Source organism: Triticum dicoccoides, chromosome 2B (genome assembly GCF_002162155.2).
Source record: "Triticum dicoccoides isolate Atlit2015 ecotype Zavitan chromosome 2B, WEW_v2.0, whole genome shotgun sequence".
Taxonomy (NCBI): domain Eukaryota; kingdom Viridiplantae; phylum Streptophyta; class Magnoliopsida; order Poales; family Poaceae; genus Triticum; species Triticum dicoccoides.
This window is the reverse complement of record NC_041383.1, coordinates 451,795,774-451,803,132: the sequence shown is the minus strand read 5'-3', so window position 1 is coordinate 451,803,132 and position 7,359 is coordinate 451,795,774.

Genomic DNA, 7,359 nt, shown 5'->3' with positions numbered 1-7,359 from the left:
TCGCCCGGCCTCCCACCGCGCCGCGCCGCCCCGCTCGGCCTCCCACCGCGCCGCCCCGCCCGACCTCCCACCGCAACGCGCCACCCCCGTTGGTGTCAACTCCTGGACTCCGGCAGCGCTAAGGAACCCGGCCGCTTGCTCCACCGGCCACCGTCGCCATCCCTCCTCCTTCTTCCGCTGGCGGACCAACCCCGCCACCATGCCATCACGCCACCACCCTTGACGTGGACCTCAACTTCATTGCTTCTTCCCTCCACCCTCAGTGAACGTCGACCGGAGGTAGAACCTCCCGTTGTAGGTCGCACTCTTCCCCCGCTGCAGGTCTCACCCTCCCCCGGTTGTAGGTCGCGGCTTCCCGGTGCTGCAGGTCGCGGATTCGACCTTGTCGCTGCACATAGGGACCGTGGCCTCCCCCGTGTGTGGTCGCCTCTGTCCTGCTTCAAGCCCGTTTCCGGCCGTCCATAGACTGATTGAACTGACGGGCTTGATCCCCTTCGACAATAGCAGCTTCACCATGTTGTGCTTTCACTACTAGGGAAAAGCCTAGCAGCAGCGTGGGTTTTGGGTGTATCAGTGACGCGGGTGCCCGCGCTACTGATACGGCGCCACAGCTAACTTGTAGCAGTAGCGCGTGTTGACACACGCTACTGCCATACATGGTTAGTTGTAGCGTGTGTTGCAAACAGCGCTACTGCTAATTAGCTGTGGCGGGTCTTATACCCCGCGCTACTGCTATTACTTTCAAAAACAAAAAAATCTCGATCCCGTGCATGCTGTCAATGGCAGCAATGGTAAGATCTAGCGATGATTGGCGTCGCCGGAGGCATGAACGGACAGTGGAAGACCAGATCCAGCAGAGGCTGTTGGAGAGGGCCCGTTTCTATGGCAGAGCCAGGCCGCGGCATGGGGATCCTCTTCCCAACCATGCGAGATAACTCCGGGTCATCCATGGCAACGACCTGCACGGGCATGGACATGGGAGGGTGAGTCAAACCAGAGGGAGAGAGAGAAAATGAAAACCGAGGGAAAGAGGAAGGTGATGTAGGGAGCAGCGGAGCTAGTCACCGGTGGCGAGGTGCTCTGGTGTGGTGGCGCGGGGCGGCGGCCTCCTAGACGTCGGTGGAAGACCGGCGAGATCCTAGACGCCGGTGGCGCGAGGCGGCGGCCTCTTTCAGCGCAATGGAGGAGGATGGGTGCATGGGCAAGTGGTCCATGTGAGAGCGTATGGAAAGTGAGAGGAGAGAGTGGTGGAAGAGAGGAGGGATTTGGGGGAGGAGATGGGGATTTGGCCGAGGATATGGCGACTTCACCTACCTCGTACTTAGTAGTAGCGAGGTGTATAAAACCATGCTACTACTATCAACTTAGTAGTAGCGCGGGTTTATACCCCTCGCTACTACTATGGCATGTGTCGGTGGGCATGGTAGAGACCGCTTAGTAGTAGCGAGGGTTAAAAACCCACGCTACTACTATCAACTTAGTAGTAGCGAGGGCTAAAAACCCGCGCTACTGCTAATTAGCAGTAGCGCTTCTTTTTGTGCCGCGCTGCTGCTAAGATTCTGTGTATAAGGTTTTCCCTAGTAGTGTTTCCCAGCGCGTCTGCCACTGCGACACCACCCAGGCCGTTCACACCCGCCACCACAGTCCGTTTACCACTGCCAACCAAGGCCGTTCAATGAGGAGTCGTTCAACAACATAGTGGTCAGAAGCTTTTCTCTCGTTTTCTCCCGCCTCTAAAATTTCTTTTTGATTTTGGGGACTGAGTGAGTGCATTCACCGAGGCATTCCATGTGCTGATGGGTATGCTTGCTTAGCACAAATTCATGAACTGCCATTTTTTTTGAATTGAACTGATGCTACTCTTGATTCAGATCTGAGGGAAGAAGACAAAACTAAATGATTCAGTTCATCATTGGCATCCTTGTGAATCCTTGTGAACAGTTCTGAAGATAGCTTTCAGAGACTAATTACGGTGATATTTCTCTCAATCTTTTTCTACAAAATAGCCTTTTCATGTGCGTGAGAGAAGTGAGGAGAGCAATGGACAGTAGTAGATGCAAATCAACCTTGTCCCCAGCTTTCAGAGACTGATGCATGATGCAGCAGAGATGGCATATTTGTTTTGTCATGACATGGGTACTAGTAATGCAACAACTTGCAGCTGTATGCCTCTGAATGTTCCTAATGAGAGCCTCCTCATTCTGTGAATGTGTGTGTGTGTGTCCTCAATAGTATGGTCCTCCTCACTAGATGTTATGCAGTATACACCTTTTTAGTACAAACTTTTAGAAATTTTTTTGAACTTCTCACAATTAATATACATGAACTTGATTATCTTTTTGACATGTACTGATATCAGCTTCGTTGGATTTCCGTGCGTGTGCTTGTAACACAATCAGTTCACATGTCGAGATACCATAAGTTCAAGTTCACTAGTATTTACAAATGTAATCTAGCTAAGGCATCTCTCTTTTCATTACTTGATCCCAGGAACTGAAGAATGGATGCATATAATTTGTGATAGCATGGTGGTAAGTTTTGATTTCAAATGTTGTTTTTTGTGATGCGTACTAAGTTGGTTCTATTGCCGGTGTTTCTGTTTTCTGACTTCATTCAATATATGTACAGGAGACCGGCAAGATCACTGTCACTGATTATGTGAGAGTGACGAGCATAGAATGGTCGTGCAGAAATTCTATAACTACATCAAAACAAAATCAGAAAAACAAAACAAGAAGCAAAACAATTTTAAAGTATAATGATGCATACTACTCTCTAATCTTTTCAGTGCCAAGATCTTCAACATATACCTGCGAAAAGGAGCAATCCTCGAGGGATCTGATGCAGACATCATCATCCTAAACCCCAAGAGGAGGTTCGCAATGGGCACGCACACACACCATTTGAGGTCCGACACAAGCGTGTACGAGGGCAGAAAAGGAAAGGTTGTCCCCTCGTCGCTCACAACTTTACAAATTTCTTATAATTTCCACGGGTCAGAGGCCGTAGTTCTTATTTCTATTGCTACAAGTTTTAGTGATCAAATGCTATAAGCTCGCATGTTATTCTCCAATTAGAAAAATATAAAGAATGATGCTACAAGTTCAAGCTGGCCTATGTGTCCTAGTGTGTTCCACGTTCCTCTTTCCATATAACGTATTCTGAACATTAGATGCTTTCAAAAAATGTGTCGCGCAAGTTCAAGTATAACTGTTGCAGGAGTTCAAAAATCTGAACAGTTTAAGCTCAACCCAATTTCAAGAACTGTTTCCTTCATAAATTGTTTTTATGTTAGTTTGTTGTTATGGACAGTACAGGTGCAAATTATTGTGTAGTACATGTGCCCATTGATGTGTTTGAATCCCTTTAGTTCATTTTGATTCCTACAGGTGGTTCAACGTGTCGAGCGGTAGCAGCCCTTGCTCCCAATGGTTGCCCGCGCAAGGAGGATACAAAGATGCTACATTGCTGGAGGAGCAGTAGCATGTAGTAGCTAGCTGAAGAAAAGGTATTGTCATGTAGCTTTGTTCTTACCTAGTATGGATAAAATTTTTATGGAGAACTTGTTATTTCCCTGGTGCGCTAACATGATGTGTTAGAATATCAGGATCCGCACAACCACCGCCCTGCTCTGGCCATGCTACACCACCACTGGCACGTCCACCATGGTTGCTGGCAGCCGTCCAGGTTGAGCACTGATGGGAGTCCTTGGCGTGCTTCAACGACACTCTCTCATATCAATCTCTCTCTTTCTTTGCTCCTGCTATTAAAATGCGTAGATGTGCTGCTTTGCTAATTGAGTAGTTGGGAAGATATGAAAAGAACATGCTCACTAGGTGTGTGACTATTCCCATGAGCACCAACGTATTTAAATGTTTGTTTTGTGCTTCAGCTTATGTTTTTGGGCAGTACAAATACATCTTCAAAAATAAGTACAGATGCGGTCTTATAGAACTCTAATAGTTGTTGAATCAATGTCCCATCTTGCTATGTTTTTTTGGAATCAATAAAATGACATCAACATTCCAGAGAACAAATGTCAACTAGGATGTGTGTATGTATCAAATATGGCAGGATTTGTTCCTCACGCCGGAGTACACCAATGCAATGGCGCGGAGGCTGTACAAATTTCTTATTTCTATTGCTACAAGTTCGAGTTATAAATTACTGTAAGCTCACATGTTATTGTCCAATTAGTTCAAATGATCATTGTTTTCTTCACTGAAAAATGTTTGAATTTGTACAAAATGTTCGAGTTTGTACAAAACAAAAAGAAAATATCCATCAGTTCAACTAGTGAAACCATGCAAATTCGGAGCTGATGATGTCGTCAGTTTGGACGAGAAAACAAATCTAAAATTGTAATCCCAAAAAAGGTGCAGTTCTATAAGTCCATGTCTTGACGAGAGGCTATTAAAAACATCCGGACATATAAGTTCACTGTTTTATTATGCGAGCTAAAAAATGACATTCAATATGTGAAAACATGCTCAGTACAAACACATACAAAAACATGCTCAGTACAAACACATACAAAAGATCATTTCAACTACTCAGTCTTCGGAACAGAAAAAACAAAATGCTCAGTACAAACACAAAACTTCACTCAGTACTAGTACTCTATTTTTTCTGACGGAAAAACAACATGACGTGTCTCACCGTAATCAAAATTACTCTTCAGCGGTTGCGAATTTGAGAGAACGTTCAATATGACTAAGTTTTGCATTTCCGACAGCTTTCCAACGGTATATTATTTGCCTCATTTCGACAAACTTACTCTTCAACGTGATAAAGCTCAAACAAAAACAAACCTCATGGAAATTCAAATGGTAAAAGTTCAAATGGTAGAATGAGAGAAGTCCAACACATCGTTGCAAACAATATTTTCTTTTTGAAAAAATGTCATTCAACTATATAAATCATGCAAGTTTAGGTACGATGATACCGTAGATCATTGAAAAGTTACGAGGAAAATCATACAGGAAAAAACAGAGTAAAGTCCAGTCTATGAAAACCCGCTCAGTACAAACCCAAAATGGAGATCAGTTTGAGTCCTCCGTTTTCAGAATAATTCAAAATTAATCTATAAAAAATAGCTCAGTACGAACACACACATAGATCAGTACGAGTACTCTGTTTTTCTGGAGAGAAAAATAGCATGATGGATCTTACAGTATTCAAAATTACTCTTAAACGATTGCAAAGTAGAGAAAACGTTCAACATGACTAAATTTCGCATTTTCGATAGCTATCCAACGGTATATTATTTGCCCCATTTCAACAATTTTTTTTAAAATACCGCGTTCAAAATCAAATTTGACCATATTCGAATTCGTTTTTAAACTGTAAGGAATTAGAAAAACATTTCTATACAAAAAAGTTGTTCCATAGCTTTCCAACGGCGTATCATTTGCGTCAATCCGACAAACCGTTTGCAAAAAAAACGCGAAAATATGTTTCACCCAGAATTTCACCATTTTTCAAATTACTTTTAAATGATAAAAAATTTGAAAAAACAGTACATATATGGAAGATGCGGATTTTCACATGCTTTCCAGCGCCATCTCATTTGCTCAATTCCGACAAACCGTTTGAAAATTAAGTCGAAAATACGATTCGCGTTTTTGGTTTTCAGAAAAACGGTTTTTTCAAAACTGCTCTTAAGTCATAATTTTTTTGCAAAAACAAATTATAGGATTGTAATGTGGATGTCAATAGCTTTCCAATGGTATATTACACGCCCCATTTTGACAAAAACAATTGCAAAAAAATTTGAACTAAAGAAGACGATTTTTAACAGCAACAGAAAACATGAGTTCAACCACTTGAATTTCATCAGTTCAAGCGCTTGAATTCATCAGTTCAAGTAGGGTAACAGAATAATATTCTGTTATGCATAACAGAATAATATTCTGTTATGCGTAATAGAATATTGTTGTTGTTGTTTTGTATGCAATCCCATCGTACAACACACATGTCTTATTAGTAGCAATCGTCTGCGTTATTATCAGTCTTCGCACAAATTTCTGATTACAGACCTATTTGCCGCGTATCACACACATCTTGTTAAATTGAACCATTTCTGTTCTCTTTGCTCAACGCAAACGGTTCATCCGAGTGGACTATTTGCCCTCTATCACACACACCTTGGTCAGGCTGACCATTTCTTTTGTTCCGCCTAATCACAAACAGTTCACCCGAGTGAACTGTAGGTCGTCAATCACACACACCTTGATCTGGCTGAACGTTTCTGTTCTGTTGCATAATCACAAACGGTTCATCAAAGCAAACTGTATGTCATACATTGAACACACTTTCATCTGGTTTCCCATTTATGTTGTTCTACCTCATCACAAACAGTTCATTAGAGTGAACGTATGCCCCTCATCGCACACGTAAGTAAAATCTTAACCGTGTTTGATGTATCCGCCATCACAGACATTTTGCATCTTTTTTATGGTTGTTTTACATCACCGTTTATGATTAATGCATCGCACGCAGTTTCGTTGAAGGGTCTCTGAATGTAGTGCCGCGTTAGCAGCATCCTCCAGTAGTGACAAATGGTTCCTGTAACAAACTGTGTGTGATGTTGCTGATTTTTTGTATTAGCTGTGAAAGATGAATTTGGAGTACAGTGGCAACGATTGATGTTTTAAATGTATGAGAAACTTTTGTACCATTAAAATGCACTAATACAACTGTCATATTAAAATTTGGAAATTGTAAGGGTTCATTTGAGCTTTTTAAGACATTAAGTGAGTTGCTAGCCATTTAATTGTCGTAATTCAAATTTGACCTGCATGTACATGCAATAGCAAACCGTCATGGGGTGGAAATCATATTTGTGTACTTATGTGGAAGTTAATTTCATGTATAGTAAATTGGAAGGAATTTTCAAACATATTGGTATCACGGCTTGGACACAAACATTGGGTACCATGGCTTTTAAATTCCAAAGAATTCAACAATAATTAAAAATACATAAAACCTTGCTTGACGTAATGGCATGGCACCTAGATGTTGTGGCAAAAAAAGGTTGGCTTGTTTGACGAAAGTTTGGACACACACCCCTCACAAACCGGAGCATATCACTAGAAGATTCGTGGTTCTGAGAGGGAACAATGCATGTTTGATGACAAACCGGTGGTAGCTTCCTCCGATGGTCTTTAAAGTTTTTCTACCGTGAACGTGGACTAATACAAGTGTCATGTAAAAATTTGGAAAATTTCAGGGGTCATTTGACCTTTTAAAGGCATTTAATTGATTATCTAGCCATTTAATGACCGTAATTCAAAGTTGAACTACATGTACATGCAACAACTAACCATAACGGTTTGAAAAATCATATATGTGTACTTG